General features: G+C 45.1%; 1 long non-coding RNA gene across 2 annotated transcripts in view; it reads left to right on the forward strand.

Annotated features, from left to right (window-relative positions):
• LOC139058381 (uncharacterized) overlaps positions 1 to 22,826 on the forward strand; it is a 93,556-nt gene that overhangs the window by 34,977 nt on the left and 35,753 nt on the right. The window lies entirely within an intron of this gene.

Below are 22,826 nucleotides of genomic sequence, written 5' to 3' on the forward strand. Positions count from 1 at the left end.
ACAACCAAATGCGAAGCCGCAACGTTTGTAAACGCTTTGGAACATATGGCGGTGATCTGATGGGAAAGGCTGCTGCAGCCTGTGACTGCTCAGAAGTAAACCTGAAGCTGCAAAGGCAACGGGCACGTGGTCAGGTGAACTTCGAGCTCTATGCATTTGTCCTAAGGGTAATAAAGCTCCTAGAGGCCCTCGAAATCTAAGACAAGCCATCGCCAGTCAATTTCAATTTTCATGGTCACCACCTCTACACTACCGCATGATGAAAAGACTTAGCAGGCCCGAGTTCTCCCTGTTATATCGCCTGTTACATCGCTTAATAGCCTGCTATATCACTCCCTAATGGGGTCGGCGCGTGCTTTTACATCACTAAACCAGATAGAACTTGTCCCGTCGCCCTTGTGGATAAGATGTAAGGCTCAAGGAGAAGAAGAACATTATTTTTCTCAGTGCCCTAGAGTCAGTAAAGAATGCAATAATTTATTCCAACTGCTTAGCGTCGAGATAGCCCACATTTACTGTAGAATACATGTGATTTAATGTTAAAAAGGCGGCTTAGAAGTCGGCCTCAGGTACATTCCTCTATCCAGCTCCTAAGGGCTAGAGGGAGGACAATAGGGAAATAAAAAGAACAAGGTTGATGATGATGAATTAAGGACGCGGGAAAACGCATAGCGGCTTACTCTGCCCATGACCTAGTGACCAAGTCCGCACTTTTTCAAAAGGTGAGAAGAGTCACGATGGCCTGGAAATACATTACAGTCAACCCAACGCCTCAATTTAACGTCTTGTGAAGATGACTGGCTATCGAGGTGGGCAACCATATCAGCTAATTTATGTCACGCTTCCTAGTAGTACTAGGGACTTTACCATAGGACATGTTTTGTAGATTCTTGTGGCTTGCACAGTTCACAGTCTGGTAGGCTTAAAACTTAACCATCGTTAGTCATCTCTATTGCGAATTAGATCTTATCCTGATCTGATTACGCGCACGTCGCGGCTCGTACAGGCTCGTACAGCCTGTACGTATATGCTCGTACAGTCTACGCGCGCGAGCATGAAGAATTACTATGAAAGATATGGCGAGACATGTATAAATAGGGAACGCACTTGACCGATAGAATTGTGTTTGTTGTACCGTTTTGTTCATTACATATCTTTATTCATTCTGCTGTAAAATGCATATTATTTTATTTTCTCCTCATTGTATGCTGTACTTTGGTCTTTCGCCATGATTTTGGGCTTCCTACTTTACACAAGTGCTGTGTCATCGCCATCATGTATTTTTGTTTCTGAACCCCACACTAGCCTCTGGCTATGGGTTCAGTCAGTGTTTTGATAATTTGTATGGCAAGAGTAGCAATAAAATGAAAAAAAAAGTAAGGATGACCGATGACTTTGCGCGCCACCTATTGTTGTGATTCGAGTTTTTCTTGGCATTCGGGGTGCGAGTTTCCCCAGCAAAGCTTTTCATCTTGAGGTTAACAAAATCTAGGGAACTAAACTAGTCTAGACATCATGACAGTGCCCCTAAATGATTTCCGAGAGGAACACCACAGACGGGATCCGGCAACCGCATGCGAATGGTCAAACGGAACCGAGAATCCAGATCCCCCCAGAGCTTTTTTTTTTGCTTCACGAAAGACAGCACATTCCCTTTGCTTCTTGTTCCGTACATACATTCAAAGCAACAGCAAACTACACACGCACACATATGTGTAACAGCAGAATGGCATGCCGAACCTGTAATGCTGAGACCGCAGTAAATGGCAGAACAGAACAAAAAGCCAGGAAATTCAATGAGCACAGTAGTCAGAAAGTCAGAAGAAAACAAGATCCACACCAGGAAAAACAACTAAAACAGCACGACGAGCAATCACGAGAGAGGGCGCACGAAATGGAAAGCGGGGAACGGGGTATTGCCAAGGCCAATGGAGCAATCTGCTGCACCGGGTACAGAAGGAATTGAGCATGACTGAAGCGGTTCGGTGAGGTGAAGAGGGATCCGCGTGGTTGATGCCGCTGTGTAGAGAGACCAATTTGTGTAGCGGAACAAGAGACCAACATGCGCGAAGCTGGAAACAGCGGCTGCAATCAAGTGAGCTGTGCCCTCTGGAGACTGACTATACACAGCTGCAATCAGCATAGAGGGCACACAAACGCCATATATATTGCAGGGATATTTACACCCTGGATATAAACAGATAACTGGCAAGAGGAAGCTGCTCTATCCAGTACGCAAAAAAACAAAGAATGGAACTGAGATGTAGTCGGCATCCGTGTGTACGCTTGGAATTAAACAGACTGTGAAGAAGACACGTCTCGCCGTACAGCCGCATCGCCAACTCGCGACTCGGCTCGGCTCGCGCTGCTGGTTGCTGGCGTCTTTTTGGACGGTGCTTCGGGCTGCCTAACTGTTCCCAGTCACTGTTTCTTTTGCATCAGGAACCACTGATACACCTCTTCTCAAGACAGTATTGCAGTGTGCGCTTGAGTTGTTTAGAGCTGCAGCAGTATGTACCCTAACTGCAGGGGCAGGATAAGAAGAAGTAAATTTTAATGTAGAGAAAGGAGGGGAGGTCGCGCCTGGAGATCGTGTATCTAGCCTGCTACTCCTGACTGGAGAAAGGGGAAGTAGGAAATACAGGAAAAGGTAGGTGGCTGGTGAATATGCTATGGTACAATCATATATATAGTATACCTGTTGTCCAATACGCGGATGCGCGCTGTAGGGACAATACACGCAAGAGTAATCTTGTCCACACAAAAAGTTTCGCACACATTTCGCAATGTCTTCACGTCTCACAGGTTCTAGAGGCGATCGTCCAAATCAATCTCACGTAGAAAATTCAAGAGTGACTCTATGGCACGTTGGGTATGGTCAACTCTTCGCCACGCGCCTAAAACCTTTTCTTCCGAAAAGCGGTGAAAGTCCAAGCAGTCAACACTAGACTTAAGTGTTCCTAATTGTTTGAGGAGCACACCTTAGTAGTGAAGTTACCGCTGATGTAGATCAGGAGAGGTTCATGCAGAAATATTCCGCGGCCTCCTTCTCTCTGCGTGTGTAGATGATAGCCGAAGTTCGGAAAAGAACTAGTTGTTGTGGAGAAGATTGTAGGGCTCGCACAACATGCGATATCGTGGAAAACGGTTTTCATGGGTCCAGGCGGGTGCAAAAGGCCCTCCAACGTTGTCTATTGAGCTTGTCTAAAAACATCCTTTTTTTTTTGCACACGGGGTGACGTCCTCAAGTCTGATATCAATTCAGTTCATCTGTATTTCCTCATGGCGTGACGTCGGACTGCCCGCAGCTCTTCACATATAACGTCAACGAACGTTCTAGAATTCGATGTTTGGATTATGCGTGTTGTTGCCTGCATTGCTGCTGTAATGGGCTATTCAATCTTTTTCTGAGAAATTATGCCGTCGCAGGACTCTTCCAACTTGCTTTAAAATGCATCCCAGTCAGTGCGTCTCGTATGAGAACTTAGGAGTCTTGTAAACCATCTCAATTGTACATAAGTAGGTAGGTGATCACTGCCATACGTGCCAGCATCTGTGCACCAGGCAGCAGAAGACAAAAGACATCATGAAGTGATAGCTAAATCGAGAGCTGCTGTACATTGTACCACGAAAAAAATTTTGTTGAGCAGTCATTCAGGATGTCAATACCATTGCTGCTTGTGACGCCAAGAAGTTGTCTTCGTCGAATATTTGTGACCCTACTACCGCAAAGCTGGTGGTGCGCATTGAAGTCTCTTACAATTATATGGGGTCCTTGGCTGGAGTCAAGAACAAGTTTCAGGTGTCCAGAGTCAAATCTTCCCCTGGAAGGAATATAGCCACCGATGGTTGAGGTTGTCCGGCGCTTTAGCTTCAGTGTTACAGAAACGTATTCGTTGCTATTATGCACCGGAACTTGGTTTAGCGAATACGTTAGGTCACATCGCAAACATAGTAAAACTTTGTTAGGATTTGCACGTGTCTTAGATGCGAATTGTCCGTATCCAAAGAGCCAAAACAGATATGTTGTATTCAACTCGCATATCACAATAACTGGAAATCGGTGCTTCAGCACACTCTGTTTAAAATTTCCCAGGCGGCCCCATAGACCTCGTGTGTTCCACTCAAATATTTCGGAACGACTTATTCGTTCCTGCAATGATAACTTTGAAGTTGATGATGCCATGATGTTTGCTAGCTTTTATATAGCAGCAAGCACTGGTGCTAGTGCGTGGAGAATTCGCACTGCAACATTGGCAACAGGCGTCTGAACTCCTACAAGCCGCATTCGCAAGAAACAAACCAACTGTGGAAGCATTGCCATAATTTGCCCAGCTGACGATGAACGTTCATGTTCACGCTTGCGTTCCGGCTGCACTTCTGCACTCCGAGATGGCAGGCAAGGTCATATAGTAGTGTCCTTGGTGTTTAGATGAATAGACGCGGCTAAAGTTGTCACTGGCGTTTGAGGAATAGCAGGAGCGTGCGACGACTCCTCAGGGAGGTTCGGTTGTTCTTTTGTCGATGTTGATTTCCTCCTGCAATCACGTGAGCGCCTCTGGCTGCGGTGTACCTCGGTAGCCGCTTCTCTGCGTGTAGATCGATCTCCTACCATTTTCCTTAGCACGGACATTTCAACCTAATTTTGGGGAATCCTTTGACATTGCCTTGTGTGGCCCATCAAAGTTAGGGCACTTCAAGTCTGAGCCAGCACACTCATCGTGATCACCTCCACAGCGGGGACATGTCTTGTTCACGCACACAGCACTTACGTGCCCGTTTTTCTGGCATTTACAGCACTGCAAGGGCCGAGAGACGTATGAACAGACAGGATGCCTCAGGTATCCCACTATTACACGTTTTGGTAAGTTGTCTCCCTCAAAAATGAGCTTTATGCACCTCGACCATCCAGGACAATGTATGTCTGTGATATGCACAGTTAAGGAGGTTAGCGTTAGTAGATCGCCATTATCAATATCTATATCCGCATCGTAGATCACATCGGTGGTGGTGGTGCCTCCATGTACGATGAATGAGCGGACAAGTATATTTCCTAGTTTTGTTACAGTTACAAAGTGTCGAGGATAATTCGTGTAGTTACATCAAGAGTAAGTATGTTTCTTCTGGAATTAATTCGTTCCTCTCTGATTTGCCGTGGAGCCAGCCTCTCGAGATAGGCAGTGCGAGTTTGCCTATTGGGGGAATCGAGGTTGCCTGTAGTAGCGATGGGGGTGCAGGCGATTGTGTACGCTTGCTGTGAAGGCGGCTTATTGTAGTTACGCTCACTTACACTTGAAGTCCTATGAAATTTCCTCTTCAACCTGCGATTTGTGGCCTGGGTATATCCACCGTCGGATTTCATGTCGTCGACATCGGAGCAGCTCGATAACCTCGGAAAAGTCACGTTCGGGTGGTCGGACGCAGGAGACTGACTTGCAGCTTGGAGGCCAGTCCCCAACCTTGACGGAAGAGAGGGCGGAACGTTCGTCATTGCTTTTGATACCGTACCTGCTACGGGGGCGTCAGTGTGCAAAAATTTAACTGACAAACCAGAGCAAAGCAGGAATAGCAGCTAATCAAGAACTTGTCTTCTGAATGAAATGAAAACTGCCTGGATGGCCACGTTAGCATGGCAAATTATTGGCGGCGCAGAGAATATATCTGTGCTGACGGTCATATATTGTTATACTGATGATATACATTCTTGTGTTTTGCGTGCGAAAACCATAATGTGAGTATGAGGCACGCCGTAAGGGGACACTCCGCATTATTTTAGACACTTGGCTTTCTTTAATGTGCACCCACTGCGCAGTACATGTGCGTTTTGACGCTTTGCCACCCGTCTAAATTCGGGCCACACGGCAAGGATTTCATCTCGCAACCTCGTGCTGAGACACGTAACGCGAAAGCCACTAAGCAACTACAGCCGGTCTATTGTTCTGTTCAAGTAGTATTAGGTGTCTCAACGAAGACCGTCAGCAAATCGAGTTTACTGTAAATATAAAGAATAGATCTTAAATGAACCTGTTTTCCTCAGAAACCAACCGAGTTCTACGAGTAGGGCAGCATTGTAAGTACATCTTTTGCCTGGCGCCACGCTCACAAACACAGGGACAAAAATAAATGTACGGGACACTTCTGCTTTGTCCCCGTATTTGTGAGCGCTGTACTAACCGAAAGTTGAATGCGTACCAACTTTCTCAGTTCATCATTTTAATTGTGAATACGCTTTCGTATTGCAGGTTTATTATGGTGAGTTAAATTTATCGCACATTTGAGCCACATTGTTTCGAACGCTCAGACATTATTGAATTACGCTTGACGGCTCTGTGATGACATACCTTTCTGACTATTGTAAGTATTTCTAAGAATTCCTTTTCATTTGAAGAAAGAATTCAGGGAAGTGTAGGTGAATCCCGGAGTTGTCGTGATAACGACATAGCGATAAAGAACCGGATCTTCAGCAGGAATTTTGACTGCCTCGGCACAGATATTTCAGCGAATTAAGTACCAGCTAGCCGCGCCACAGAAAAGACCAAAGCAAAGAAGGCACAGAAACAAAGAGAGAGAGACATAAAATGAATAATATACAGGCAAGTGGGCGTGGACAGCTGCAAAATCGCCTTCGATTAGCTCCGGACTCTAACCCCTACGACTACGTCGCCAACAAAGGAGAAAGAAAAAGGTAGAAAAATGGGAGGTTGAACAAAACAACCAGTGGGCGAGTTTCGCAGAAATGTGGGCTTAACGACAGGTTGTGGCATTAAGCTTCGGCCTGTGTTTATGGAAGCGTCGGCTACTGGCAACGTAGCCATGGCCATGTATTATCTTTCCATTTTTTCTCAGGAATAGGCCCCCAGGAATAAATGTGGAAGAAGAAATCTACACGAAGAGCAAATATTAAACATAATAAACCGAACTACAGGATTAGAACTAATGGTGAAGTAGGAAGTGTTTGTGGATGCCCGGGATTTTACGGCCGCCGTTCCACCATAACTCAAAGAAGGAGTTGTTTACTACCGCGGCCGCCATGCGAGCGGTTCTGAGGCCCAACAGTCAATTGCGAGCGCAATGCTGCAAGTTGTCTCGGGCTAATCGTGGCGCTCAGGCATTGTACGAAGCGGCGCTGTAATTTGCCGTTTGTTTCATTGCTGCCAGGCTCGCTGCGTTTCCATTTTTGTTCTTTATCTACCTTCCGGTAGCTCAAGAGAACGCCGCTAAACAAATACTCCCCCCGAAATAAGGTAATCTATGTGAGGCCTGAAGTGATTACAACGGATGAAGAGATTACACTACAATGTGAGGCTTTGCGCATCCTGCAGCAGCTGCTGCCGTACTTTCATTTGTACACACATACACACACACACACAGAGAGAAAGAGAGAGAGAGGAAACAAAAATGAAGAAAAGGCAGCGATGTTACCCAGAAAAATTCCGGTTTGCTACCCTGCAAGGAGGAAGAGGGAAAGGAGGTTTAGAGATGGGAAGAGAGAAAGGCGACTACATAAACGGGAATCGGGGCACAAAATTAACGTGGCTCACTTGTCTATCCCAGCCTCTCTCGGAAGCCCGTAGACCGCAATAAGCGAGTAGCGCTTTGGCTTCCTTTAGTGCGCATGTCCATATTACCCACTGCCCTAGTATTCTTTGCTCGGACAGTGGCCCGCTGTCCAGTGTGCGTAGCATTCTGCACAGCACTTGCCTCTTCATGCTATAACCTGTGCCGGTGCACCAGAATATGTGAATTTTGTCAGAGCCACAAATGCCACAGGTATGGTTGTCGTCCTGTCCACTTATGAAAGCACCTGACATGGTAAACACGGCGCCCAGCCACAGCCAGTAAACAATGTTTCCTTACACCTCGGTAGCACAGGTGGTACGTAGATCTTCGAGTCAGAAGTGAGGGAATGTTGGCGACTATTTATGCAACACGTTCACATCCACTAGGTATGTGTAGAATCGCGTGCCACAAAGTGAAGTGTACCAGCTGTGTGTGTTCTTGCGAGTGTAATTTATACATGTCTGCCACTTGTGCGCGCAGAAAGGGCAGCTTGGTCGGCGCGATTGTTTCCGCAGACACCACAATGTGGCGGTATTTCAACAATGTTTAGTGCATGACTGTGTGTCTTTTTCTGTGTGGATGTGCGGTGAACTCAAACATTTTCTTTTCTTTTTTTGCTTAAGCCTCTGCCAGTTTACCTCTCGTGTTTTATTCTTACATTGTGAACCTGGTTTTGTCATCCACATAGCTGAAGCTGCTCTCATACTTAACCAGAAGGAAAGAAACCGAGGGGCTAATTTTTCTTATCGTCAACCATATGAAGGTAACAGATAATGAAGCCAAGGTAAGCATATGGATAACGGAATTCTTGGCGTTCAGTGAAATCTTTTAATATTAGCAAGAAGGTAAATTAAACTCGGGCAAACAAGTTCTTGCTGGTGGGAGACGAACCTACATCCTCCGCACTACGCGTGCGAAGCGTTCCGCCAATCGAGATACCGCTGTCCTCCGGCCCACTTTTTGGGGTATTTCTGTCCATATGCATAATTATAGCCCTGAGAGTATTACCTAGCGCCACTCTCGGCCATGGTGACGGTTGTAATCTTTTTAAACGCAGGCGCAATGTTCTGCGTCAACTTAGGCGGTGGCTGCTGGACAATAATCTATCACAAGCGTAACATTAAAGAATAAAAAAAAACTTTTTGCATGCATAATTCTAAAGGTGTGGTTTTGATTCCCATAGTCATGTAGTTGTCAGTTCGTGCATTTTAATATCCATTTAATGTGAAGCACTCTTAGCCAGCTTGAGGCAATTTGAGCATATCTGTTTATCCATCTGACTAGACTTCTACGCCGCGGTGCTGGTGGTGCCTAACAACTTTAGCCGCTGGGGATATGCTCGTGTTCGCCATGCCGTAATGGTAACTGCATCATCGTTATTCGATCTTGGTCATCTTAGCTCTGGTACTCGTACACTACCTGTGCTCGAGCCAGGTGGCGGGGGTAAGAAGACTGGGCCATCTCAGCTGCGGAACACCGGGTGGGGGGGTTGCCGTAATACGAACAGCGATTCAAAAGCAAGTTGTGTCCCAGCGTTGATTTCCTCTCGCCGAACAGCAATGCACTGCCTCCTCGTTCTTCCCCGCACTCGCACCGGACTTTCATGGCCCGTTATAGTCTTTACTAAGCCGTTTTATGAACCATCGAGGCCTGCTATTTCGTGCTGCACATGGAGTCTGAGTACTACAGCGCTGCGCCAAATCCCAGCATAGCAGCATTCAGACAACTACTTTGATCGACGACCGGCCTCTAGAGGGCCACCGTATTCATCGAAACATGCATCAATTCGGCCTTTTTCTTTGCTCAGGGGTTGTTTGAACAGCTCGAGGATGGCGCGCTGCTGAAGTAGTACAGGGTGCAGAGTAAGGGGAACGTCTTCGCAATGATCAAGTAGCGAGTCAAGCCCACGCTCTTTATTGCCTTCAGCATGTCCGTGATGTATAAGAAGAGTGCCTGCTCGATCTCAAGGAGAAAGTCGGAGAACTCGTCGAGGCACACCATTGCAGGATCGACACCATATAGCCAGCTAGTTACCTGGATAATGCTTCGCATGACTTCCATTCCCATAGTACGCAGGATCTTTATGCCTTTTTTCTTGTTCGAGGCCTACACACCAAATAAAACCACAGCTAACTTGTCAATATGCTTATCTTGGCTTCATTGTCTGGTTTGTCGTTATTCTTTCTACTTTTTCTTTTTATTCGGTTATTTGTGCCGCAAGATTATATTTGCGTTGTTGCACATTTTACTACCTTAGCTGAACCGATTCCCAATAGGGTGCATGTAAACTTGGCCGATTTTGTTCAAGTCCATCATAACCGCAGCGCTAACAGGACGGTGACAAGAAAAAAAAAGCACACAAGACAAACGCTGAGCTAACAATTGAGTTTATTGCAATCTGCAAAGAATGAATGCATGAAATGCAGGAACCTAATACTCTGAAAGAAAGCGCGTCATAATGACGTAAATGGACCAAAATGCACGGGTAAATATAGGGGTTTTCCACACGAAAGAAAAAAAAACATTAATTTTGCCTTTTTGTTTCTTCTATAAACTTTGTTCAATGGGAAATCAGTCTTTTTCAAGGATCTGCATTAAGCCAGTGGGCCTACCATGAGGGTCCTCACACAGATCGTGTCTTCTGTATTTATTTCTCGTAAATTGCAATAAACTGCCAGTCGGTAGTGTTATGTGCAGGCCTTGTTTAGGTCTTTGATCTGTGGCCGGCCCTTTTGCGCTGCCGTCAGAAGGATCCCGCAATTCAGCTGCAACTACGCCTGTCATACACCCCCCCCCCTCCCCCCACTTTTAGTTCACTGGATTTTTGTGTGGCTTACGGCAACGGGAGATAAAGTTGTGGGATAACGAAGTGAAAAATACCAACATAGACTGGTTCATTCTTTTAACAAATAATGAGCGTGAAAGGCATTACATCTCTCTCTTGAAGCAGCAGTCGTAGCTACGAACCACCAATCCGTGAACCACCCAGCCAGTCTGGTCGAGTGCTCCGTATCACGAGCAGTCAATTCCAAGACACGCAACCTACTTATATGCCTAGCTCTTACCTCGGTCAGTGATGTGCGCAGGGGTAAGTGTGCTATGCCGGACGAAGCGATGACGCAGCGAGGTGTTCAGAATGTCTATGCGTACGGGCGTGGCCACAGCGCATTGCTAAATTTCTTATTTATTCACAATAATGGCAGTTTCTTACGAGACCAAAGCAGGAGGGCATTAGCACTACAATGCAATGGAGCTACGTAACCGTATTTACCTGCGTACGTACTCCGTATGTACGTATTTACCTGCATAACCATACGCTACCATATTTAACAGGCGGCGTAAGAAACAGTACCTATTTTGAAACAATCACAATAATAGATACATGCAAACAGGACAGCCGACCAATTTATGCACCACAAAAAATAAACACACAGAGAAAGCAGCAAAGTGGCTATTTGGTATGAAAAAGAATACTGAAAGAAGGACCAAAAGAAACCGAAGTCTAGTTACTAAAGATACTTTCAATTTTCAATGTGAAACCCGCTAAGCATTCTGTGTTAATAATGGACCGGTCTAGATGATTTCATTAACTGATTGTCAGGGGGAAAAGCATGCCTCAAGCAATCGTTGTTATAAGTATTTTTAGAGTGAATTCATCTTTGTTTCTTAGCATTCGAGATTCTGCAAGAATAGTGTATTTGGACGCATCCGATCCGCCTGTGCTTATGCAGGAGTTGGTCCAGAAACCTAAGACGCTAAATGACCACCATGTGAAGTATAAAGACCTTAGGCTTGGTAGAAGGCAGTGAACTGTAATTGGCGTCCAGAACGGGTTGTTGAGAGTGAATATCTCGAGGGTTGATAAATTACCGGAGGTGCCCTGGGTGTTTGTTCGTCATTCGTAGGAAAGTATGTATGCTAGCTTCGTACTGTCAGTGGAGCGGCGGACTTCCTTCTCTTTGATACGCAAGGTGAAAGTCTTTTCATCGCGACGGATAGCACTGCAGAGTCCGGTGTAATTTGGCTGGACAGAAGCCCAGGTGGTGTCATTGCGGGGAAAGGCGTGCTGCTAGTTCCTTGAAAACAAAGGATGCAAGTATGGAATGATGGGCCACTGGTGATGGACGGAGGGCGTTCGTGGTGCGTCAGAGTCGGGCCATTTAATGAGATGGATCCGAGGTGGCCACGTCAGACGATGTCGTGAGGAATTCTCCGAGAGGGCGCCTCTTGAAGGCACCTCTGCCGGCGCCGCTTGAATGTTGGGCTTGAAAGTGGCGTCGAGACTTAGGTCCTCAGTAGGGAGATTTAGCCTGGGTGGCACACGATGGCTGCTTTGAATTGTCGGTCAAAGCGTTCGATCAATATGTTGGCGCAATGGTGGAAAGTGGTGGTCCTCATTCGCTCAAAACCGGGGGCTTTCCCGTGGACCCTGAAGAGTTATTATTTGAACTGCCATCCTTAATCGGTTGTGACGCGATGAGGGGTGCCGAACCAGAATACACATCCGTGAAGAAAGTCGACGCGACATCCTCTGCAGTGATCCTTTCGGGGGGCAATAATTTAGTCCATCAAGCGGAGTGAATGATGGTGGTGAGGCAGTAGCGATAAGGTCCGGCTAAGAGGTCGGATAAGAGGCTGGGAGATTGCTCCGAGTGGGAAAATGACGTACAATGTAATTATGATACGTTGTCATTGAATTCCCCATCACAATAGAACAAGCTATCTAAAGGCTGTCGCGTCAGGTGCTAAGAAGTCGCGTGTGGCACACGCCGAAGATTCTTTCGTTGTTTTATTAAAATTTGATCGCATGCGTGGCCATGCAGTGGTTCCACGGGCTGCAGTACCGCCCATTTCCATGCTTCCAAATGGTGCAAACCATTGGGCATATATTGCACTACATGGAAATAATGGATATGTAGAAGTAACGGATAAATGAAGTAATTTCGGCTCTCCCTTCAACTTCGTTATAACGAGGTTCGTGTGTATAAGCTCAGATGGCAGCCCAATTGGTAGATCAATTGTTCTGTCTCATAAAAACTGGAAAATAATTGGAGAGGGATCTACGTAGAGCCGTCTACCTGTGCGGTGAGTGAGAAGAGGTGCAAAAAGGACAGGGAAGAGGGGTTGTAAGCTCAGAAAGCTTCAGTTTCAAAAGAGAGCATAACTTTCTACTGCAGTACTACAGGGACATGAAGCAGGGGCCATATAACGTAAAACTATTCCAATATGTTTCTATTCCAATCTCCTGACGTCAAATTTGCGTAACCACCAACGCAAGCAGCGGGCGGTAGCCCGCAGGGTTGTCGGAACAGACCAATCAAACGCTCTCCTCGTTCACAGGAGGTCACTTTTGTTTATTTGAAAGACTAATAACATTGCCTACACTGAGCGGCTTGTCGTATCTAATTGGCTGAGAAGAGGCGAGGAGAACGCTCAAGTGGAGAGGGGTTCGATGGGGCCGAGCCACTGCACTGAAAGTCGATAACCGGATGAAGAGGGTGGTGCCGGCGTCTACGATTGGTCGGCTTTCCCTTACTTAGCTTGCGGTGGCTGGTCGAAAATCGCGGCGGCATGCAACGGAAGCTCAAGAATGACGCTAAAACCTCAGCAAACCTCAGACCCTCAGCAAAGAAGAGTTGGCAGAATGAGGGGGTAAACGTGCCGGAAATGCTCGAAAACGTTACAGGGCCACGCAAGAAGAATTACTATACGCAAATACACCCATTCTCTCCGGCAGGTGTGAGTAGCCAGCGTCTAAGCGATCGGCGGCAGCTATCTTTTATTCCTTTCGGTACGGGGCAGCCTGCGGCTATTCTGAAGAAAATTCAGTTTTGTTCGGCATATTAATGCATGTTTATCGCGTACACGTCACTTTGACGCGGTGAGTTCTTGCGGTTTTGTGACGTCATGTGACAGGCAGGTGAAGTGGGTGCAGCCCGAAAACTTTTTACCAATAGCCGAGGGCCGTATCAGAAATAACTCAGAAGGGGTCGAATCAGAAATAATTCTTTTTCTTTTTTCTGTCGAATAATGCATAATCAGTGTGTACACGTCATATCAGATGGGGAGGTATCGCGGTTATCGTGACGTCGCGTGACAGACAGGTGAAGTGGGGGTGGTCGAAAAAGTTTTTGACCAATCGTGGAGGGCTGATAGCAGAATTTGAATAGAAAAGTTTGGAATAGTTTTACGTTATAGCGCCCCAGCGCTCTACTAGAGCGTTGGGACAATTACGTTGTGTGGCTCCGACCTACGAAGCTACCAGAAAATGGCATCGACTGCGTGGATTTTGCGAGCGCCCATTCAAACGCATGGCTCCGACAAAGGAGAGCTGCAACAATGCAGCTCGTGGACGACGAGTCAAAGCACAGGCAAGTAGCGCTGGTGAAAAAAGGAAAGGAAGGCAACTGGCTTCGGGCAATAAGTGGGCTTTCTTTCCCGGGTTTCAGTCAGGTTCATCAAACTCTGAGGTTACAGAGTACAATTACGCTAATTAACTCTAATCTGCATTGAACCGAGTGTGGGGCGACAGATAAGAAGTGCGCATAGGAGGAAGGGCATGACAGGAAAGAAGCGGTTGTGACAACGAATAGTCAAGCATAAAAGAACACAACATAAAAAAATGATTGATAAATACCGGACTGAGAAGAAGGCGAAGAGCCACTCAGACTTAGAATCCGCAAAACAGCCTACGGCCAGACACTGGTGAAGCGCACTCGCTCATGCACCGGTAAACACTCGACGCCTTGTTGCCTTATGCTCACATATTTACTCCCCTCGGCTCAAATGTCAGGGCGTCCCTGGTGGCGGGCACATTACAGTGTGTCCGGATATGCTCGTATTCAGGTGAGAACTTGCGTGCTCTGTGTCAGAACCACACGCGCCGCGGCTTACTAGAAGAGAGATACAACGAGGTACTGGTCATTTTGGCAGCAGGCGCGGTTGTTTTCCTACGCCGCCTACGGCGACACGCATTGGTAGTGTCATTCACGGGTGACATGTTTACTTTTCCTGCCACGGCATATTGTCCTGCTTTTGTTTACCTCATTTTTTTGCTGCTCTCTGATTCGTCAATGCATTCCCGGCGACAGCCGCCGACATGATCGTCAGGACTGGTGCTAGTTGTTTGTGTGGAACCGGGGAACCACTTATACGTGTAGTATCATAGAAATGCCGCTGGATTGGACGTATCTCTTGAGGAGGTAAATTTAGAATAAATTATGGGGCTTTACGTGCCAAAAGCAGCATTTGATTATGAGGCACTCCGTAGTGAGGGACGGTGGATTAATCTTGACCCCTTCGGCTTCGTTAACGTCCATCCAGTGCGCGGTACACGAGCGTTCTTGCATTTCGCTCCCATCGAGAAGCAGTCGCTTCAGCCGCCGTGCGGAGGTGGTATGAATGGTGCGTTACTGGCAAAGGGAAGTTAAAAATTATTAATACAATGAGACGCTGCATTATTGACGATGAGTGGCTGGAAAAATGCATGCGCTAATGCCACTACCATATTTTTTAAGCGATATTTTCCTTGTCTCTTCCCCCCACATTGTGACTGCTTCCTGCTGCCTGCGGCTGTCTTGCTGATTATACAACTTGGGTCACTCGGTATCTGCCTGAATAGACAACTTGCACCGAAGATTAATGGGAATCTCGGCATGTGCCGCTGGGTACGTGTCCTAATACACAAGTTGGGGAATTTGAAAAATTGTTATGGATCATGGATTTACAGAAGATGGATGATGAGAGAGATTTATGGATGATGGATTAATACATGATGGATGAGTTTAGGAAAAACAGTCCAGCACTGGTTTTGTTCTGCGCTGTGCGCCCAGAAAATCCGTCGTCCTCTTCTTTATACGTTCGCCTCAACCAAGGCGTTACCCGGCCCGTTTGGCAGACGAAGCCCATCATGGGAATTAGGGCTAAGTGATAGTGACATCGCTTGAGTCGCGTAACGTGCCCAAGTTGAGTAGCGCTAGAGCGGCGTCCTCGTGACCTTGCACAGGCGACCACGTAGGTGAAATCAGTACCCCGCACCTCCACCACAAAACTGTTACGGACGAGGCGTGTTTATTTGCAGATGGTGGATGAAATAGAAGAGTCTCAGAAAAACAGTCCAGTGCTCACTTGGTTCTGCGTTTCGCACCAAAAAGATCCGTCGTCCTCCTCTTCTTCCTTTCGCCTCAACCAAGGCGTTCCAATATGAACATTTTAGACTAACTCCCCAGAATGAATATGAAGATGTAGGCTACAAAGAAGTGAATAATTCGTCAACAGAAGCATCCTGATCGTGAAGAAAGAAGCGAATCAAATGGTAAACTGCAAATCGCGTGGTGAGAGTTGCGCAACATAGATGTTAAAAAGAAGCGACTAGAGATGTTGATAGATGTAGAGAAATAGATGTAAATAGATAGATGTAGGTTGATAGATAGATGTAGATAGATGGATAGATAGATGGATGTAGATTGATAAATGGCTGTAGATATTGATGCAGATATATAGATTAGAGTGCGTGGGTGCATGGATAGGTGAGGTGGAGGTGGAAAGAGGGGGTCTAGAGGTGGTCTAGAGCGCCATTTCGCCAACATCTTCAAATAGGTTCGGCTCCCACCAAATGTTGTTGGTTCGAGTGCCCTAACTCTATCTTAATTAACTGTGCCTTAATTAACACCACAGGTCAAGGTTCTTAATTAAATTCGTCTTAATTAACATCACAGGTCGTGGGTTTGACTCCCGCCAAAGGTCAGGGGTTCGACTCAATATGAATTTTCATGTGATGAATGTCGATGCCATAACACCAGACATGGAATTTTTTTACCCATAAGCTATCCAAGGCTTCCGCCTTAACAGTTGAAGGCATAGATCAGGGTAAAATACAAAGCTTTATACAAAGCCATTTAATTAGGAGATAGTAAGGTTAAAGCGGTGAGAGTAGCATAAAAAGGTATCAGAATAAAATGAGGATGTAGGCATTTACTCAATTAACGTCTCCCTAAGCACATAAATTAATCCATTTACCACAAGCAGTCAGGAGACTGAAACGACAGACTTCGTTGCAAAGGATGAGGTAGAGAAGATAGTTATTTCAGAGTAGGAGGAAAGAGAAAACTTCGGCTAATACGCGGTTTATCATTGTACTTTCGTATTTGTGAGTTAAGTGGCTATTAAGAAGCTAATGCTATACAAAAGCAAACCCCGTCTCGAAACACACATATCCACACGTACATGCAACTGCAATTAGTGAGCCGCAGTCTGGCGAAACTTGCCTCGAGGTTTGGTCGTAAGCAGGCGCTTGGCTCCGCTTCAAAAAATAAAGTGGTATGGTGGAACGTAGGCGGAGGAAGCATGTGCGGCACAGATAAAATATGCAGGCCCATTCGGAAGTAAGAAAACCTTTAAAGAATTCCACAGAAAGTAATGCGAGTTCTTTAGAACTCGAGTGTCCTCATTTTTCTCAGCCTCTGGCTACATTCCATTGTCTTTTGTTCTCAGATTTAGATGGGGCCTACGTACACCATTACATCCGTGGACTAAAACAGTGTGCGCTTTCTTTCTGTCAATACGGCGTGCTAATGGCACATTATTTTTTGTCATAATATTATTTCTAAAGAGAGAACTTGAGGGAAATTGCTTTTCCGAGAAAAAAGAAAGCTCATTGGTGATCTTCAAACGACAGTATAGTGCCGTAGCATAAGGAAAATGATGCAAGAATGGCGATTTATAGTGAGCGCTTTTTTTGTGCGATTAACACGCCAAGATAACGGGGACCCATGCCGATATTATAAAAGAAGCTTGAACAAAAATTGCAACACTCGACTGCTATCCAGACAATGGCCGAACTCTCAACAAACAATTCCTTGCGGCATGTTTTGTGAATTGAAGAAGTAGTAATTGCTTATATAGCGTGAGAAGAATAGTTGCAATTACATCAAATTAAAGCAAGCTTATGGATATCAACCCATGCAATACAGGAGTGGTCACAACGCCGATACCCCAGCAATACAGCATTTCGCAAAGCGTAAGCAGAGATAACTTACTCAGAGGAAGCACAGGCCCACATCTCATTAAAAAAATAAAAGATAGAAGCATAGAAAAAAACAACGCGGAATAGCAGCACGCTCTTTTTGAAGGCGTGTGTGTTTCGCGAAGATCTCCCAACCGAAAAAAGTAAAACAGCATTATTTTAGCTTAATATATTCCGCCGACTATGCTGCTATGAAAAGTACTGAAGAAGCATAGACGTTTGCATTGTTGTCCTAAACACGCAGGCCTTATTGGGCACTGCAAAGGTAATGAAACTGGGTAATGAATAAAGATGTCAGTTTTCTGCAAGCATGAGTTTTAGAGAACAGACCGCGATCCTGTTCCTTTCTTTGTTGGAACATCAAGCAGCCAAGCTGCCAGTCAAGCTGCTTCTCCGCAGCTTTTTCCCCCTTGTTTTCCCGCCACAACCATGTACCTCCTTGCTTGTGGAAACAAATAAACAAACAAATAAATAAATAAATAAATATGTCGTATAAACACGGCAGCAAGAGCAGATAACGTCAACAAATGAGTGGGAGACAAACCAGCAGTCGGTGTGTGTTCATGGTGCGGGCCACAGAAAACTGAAGGTCACAAGACGATAGCAAGCGCCCGTGCTGCGTTATTCCCTCATCTCTGTCTGTGGTTTTCTGAAACCAAGTTCATGGTTGTATGAACTACCACATCTTCGTTTCTCCTTGAACTCCGTGCCGAAAGAACAGTTTGAGGCACTTTGTTTGCCACTATTCCCTCCACTCTGAGTGAAAAATGCATGAGAGGACTCGCGAGGGATTTTAGCTTATGCTTTCTCGAGCGTTAAAAGGTTGTATGAGTGAATTACATGCGCTAGTTCGCAGGAAACGTAAAATGAAAGAGAGAGAGAGAGAGAATAAAGTTTAATTAAAGGTAAGCGCAATCGCCGCGCTAGGTGGGCGGCCTGCTTATTCGAGGTAGCCTCAGGTCATGGCCATCTCTCTTGGCCGTTAGACATCAGGCTGCGATGTTTCTTAGGATCCGGGTCTGTCAGCTTGGCCTCCCGTTGCTCCATAGTTTGTGTTTCGGTGTCTAAGGTGCCATATTCTCGTACAAATTCCCGTACCACATCTCATAGGGTGTCTGGGACATCAGAGCATTTGCACATTTATGAATGCTCAGTGGGCAAGATTCTGCGCAATGAGATAGCGCTGCCGTATGTATTGATTTGCAATTTCTTGAGGACTACTGCCTCTTCCACAGTTAGGCTGGGGTGAGATGGCAGGTAAACTTCTTCTGTCTAGCCTGTAGTGTTACAAAATATCGGCGTACTTTTTGCGGACTTCATCTTTCCTCATGAGTGCGTCCTGTGAGGAAGCCCGGCACCTAGCATCGTAACCACATAAACATATATGGCAGAAGAAACAGCAATAGCATTGGTCATCTCAATCTACGGGGAGAGAGCAACAATGCTCAATCTTCACAAAAGTAGAATCTACAGGCAAGCCCTACAAATCCTCACAGCCGTGGTAAAGATGTATCTATTAGTTATAAACATAGTTTCGATTCCGAGCCACGAGACTCTGCTGGGGAATAAGGCAGCCGACGCCTCTGCCGAGCTCACGCAAAATTATAATAAAAAGGCAGTACAGTAGGCAATCCGCAAACGGAGAAAACTAGTAAAATATGGTTTTAGTATGAAAACACGCGCCTTTTTGGCGGAGCAGCATAAGAAAGGTATAAGGAATTTAGGTAAGAAGAATTTTGCGGACATATACGATTGCATAACAGACTCCGGGCCAAAATTTCTAATGGCAGTTTCGCATCACTTCCCAGCGAATCGGCGGTTCTGTGTTTTTTAATGCCTTGAACTGTTTACTAATGTCCTGAGTATCGAAGCAGTGATGGAACCTTTCTGGCGGAGCAGATTGATCCGGACGAAGAAATACTTGGAACAATGCTCCAGATATTACCTTATTTATTTCACTGAATCGTTATTCACCATATTTTATATAAAACATCAGGTACTCCTAAGTTAGAGGAATGTAATGACAAAACACTACCACTTGCTGAGTGGATCTTTCACGTAGCTAGATTAGTAATATAGTGAAGGAAGAAATACAGCTCGAAACGAGAGGATCAACTTAGTTTTCCTCAAGCGTGTCTAAAATGAATTGTTTCTTTGGCTATTTATCGCAAAAAAGCAAGTCTTGCATCATAAGCATATGATAAAATATTGTAATAATAAGCTTGGGTATCATACGTAATCAACATTTCAGAGCCAACCTTTTCCATGTCAGTTCCTGATCTTATGTGCAAGAGTAGTGGTGCGCATATTTTTTCTCCGCTTCAGCATCATTTATCGTTTCGCAAGCTGGCAAGGCACCATAAGAATTTCGAAACCGGAGGGGAGGGGGGGTGGAAAATTGTGTACATCAATGTGTGTCATACGCGTGATACGAAATGCACTAATTAAAGCAGCATGCAAGTCCAATGTGAATAGGAAACTCATACGCCACAAGCTGATAAAACGTGTATGATCATCTGTGAGTGAGCAATTATTTGAAATGTCAGCCAAAAAAATTGGGCAAAGGAAGAGAAATACGAAGATTCGAATATAAATAAAATTATGAATATTTATTATGTCTTGCGTACTCTATCGAAATTTAATCTTGGTGAGACGAGGCCACATATACATTATCGTACGCGGCTGCAGCGCTCTTTCTGTCAAGGCAAATTTTATATTTACCGATGCGATACATGTCTTCTCTGGGCCATAAGCTACAATACCTTTCTCTGTATTGAACTACTGCAGGAAATTATCTTAGACAGACATACAAAAGAAGCATTTCTATGAGTTTCATCGCATAGGTGCTAAGTGAACAAAGTAGCTTTACCAATCAATATTTGCGAGTTGCGCGATGCCTCAGCGGTTTAAAACTGATGTGACCGATTTCTCAGAGCACCGTCTTTGCCAACAGTACGCATGCCCGAGCTGTCCCTCACACTTTTTCGTTTCATGTTTTATTTTTCTCCTCCACTGGTGAACTTCGCCGCTACCAAGTTTCAGGAAGTGCATTCGGCGACCCGTGAAGCGTGGAGATGATTTCCGTCCAATTGCTATCTCCCAGAAGTGATTTGTCTGCTTGCGTTCTTTTTCTCAACACCGACGTGCGAAGATGCACAAGCGCGGACGTATTGCAACAAATACACGCACATCCATAGGCAAATGTGCGTCGCGCATACCCCTCGGTGAACGGAAGGCAGCATTGTGGGTGTTGTACTGCACCGGAAGAATTCTATACGTGTTGCTGCAAACAAATAAAGAGCATGTGATTTCGTCACAGACAACACCAACCTGCAATTCCGCCACTCTACGCGACATGATTCATTTGGCCAATTGTTCGCATGGTTGAGCTACATTCGCTGTTACTTCTCAATTATAAGTCACACATCGTCAACAGCATTTGCGCGCCACTGATCAAGAAGCTCTGCAGGCATCCCCTGAGAGCAAACAGGAGATAAAAAATGAGATCAGTGGCGGCGTTGACATTCACAACGCCAATATGCCGAAGGATATGTGTGCGTACTACTAACGCTGCGCTGAGATTGCAGTGACGAACAAATATCCGCTCCTCGAAGAAACAGTCTATATATATATATGTGTATATATATATATATATATATATATATATATATATATATATATATATATATATATATATGTGTATATATATATATATATATATATATATATATATATATATATATATATATATATATATATATATATTTATTTATTTATACACATATGAACTGTGTGGATTGAGAGTTCCGTTTCTATAGGAACGGATCTCGATGTATCCACCCAAGAAATTTCAAGCTGCACTGGGACGGTAATGCTAGGGTATATCAGTGCACAGCACGCAGATTGAAAGCTTTACGGTGAATAGGCATGCCTAACTGAAGAAACTTTGCTTCCCGAAAATGACGGAGAGAAAGTACGCGGTGAATTGCGTTATCAGTCGTAACGTTTTAGATCATACAACTGCAGCTAATAGTTGTGCAGGAGTCGCCAATCTTTGCTGTTATTCGCTTTCATTGCTAGGACAGTGTTTAGTATAGCGGGATAACAAAGTTGACCACACAATCTATAGCACGCAACCCTTTAGGCAGAAAATATGACTGTCAGTGGTTGGTCCTGCACATAGTGACAGTTCACACGAGTGGTCCTCTGCCTTTTATCGTCCCTTAGAGATCAATTTCTCCAGAATAACAAAGGCACGTTAAGGTTAGTGACGCTTGGAAATGAAATGACAAGTAGAAAGCTGCAAATCGCACTCAGGTTTTTTCGGTATCGGTGTTTAATGTTGGTAATGAACTCCTAAAACTAAAAACATCATGAAATTGATAATCTCTGAAAGTAGGAGTAGAAGAGAAACCACCAGCGTCCAAACCACGTAGCGTGCGTCGTCCTGATATTGCACATTTCAAGTAGTAATTAAAGAAAAGAAAACGCACTAAAAGAAACCGTCGAAAATGCATTAAAGCTGTATAAGAGAGTGACGCATCACTACGGAATTTCAATGGGCCTAGTTTGGGCCACTGTTCGAAATACGCTCAAAGCTTCGCAAATGTACCACTATACAGGATTTCCCACTTAAGTTATGCCAAAATTTTAAAATGTACGAATGCCACCTAGCTGGACAGTACCAATATAATGTTGGTTGCCGCCGCTTGGAGGAAGTCCGAAATGTCGTTTGGATTCTGCATTATTTCATAATTTATTAGTACTAATTTATTTCTCCCGTATTCTCCTTAAAGCAAAATTGTCAATCAGAAAATTGTAGGCCATCATGAAGAATGCCTGATACATATTTGTGTTGCTCTATACGTGCTACATAAAAAAATTCAAGCATTGAAGAAAGCCAGCAAAACGCCAAAAAGCATTTTAAGTGTTATTCAAACTGCAGAAACAAGGTAGGTTGAAGCCAGAATCAGGAAGTTTACGCAAAATCGTGTACTGGCCATCATTCCCACACTGGCTCAGCTGCCCTACTCGCTCCTGACGTAGGCACTAGTACCTGAGTTGCCTCAAAGAGGTACGTTTTGATTTATACCAAAATAGGGCTTCCACCATTTGTCGAAAGAACTTGTGTACTCAAGAGGAAAGAGAACAGCGCAAGCTGTTCCGACCCAAAGTTCGGCCTTTTCTCGCGTCTGGCGCAGATGGGTGTGTCGCGTGGTCCTCCTCGCACATGGCGGACATT

The sequence above is a fragment of the Dermacentor albipictus genome, chromosome 1 (genome assembly GCF_038994185.2).
Source record: "Dermacentor albipictus isolate Rhodes 1998 colony chromosome 1, USDA_Dalb.pri_finalv2, whole genome shotgun sequence".
In the NCBI taxonomy this organism is placed as follows: Eukaryota; Metazoa; Arthropoda; class Arachnida; order Ixodida; family Ixodidae; genus Dermacentor; species Dermacentor albipictus.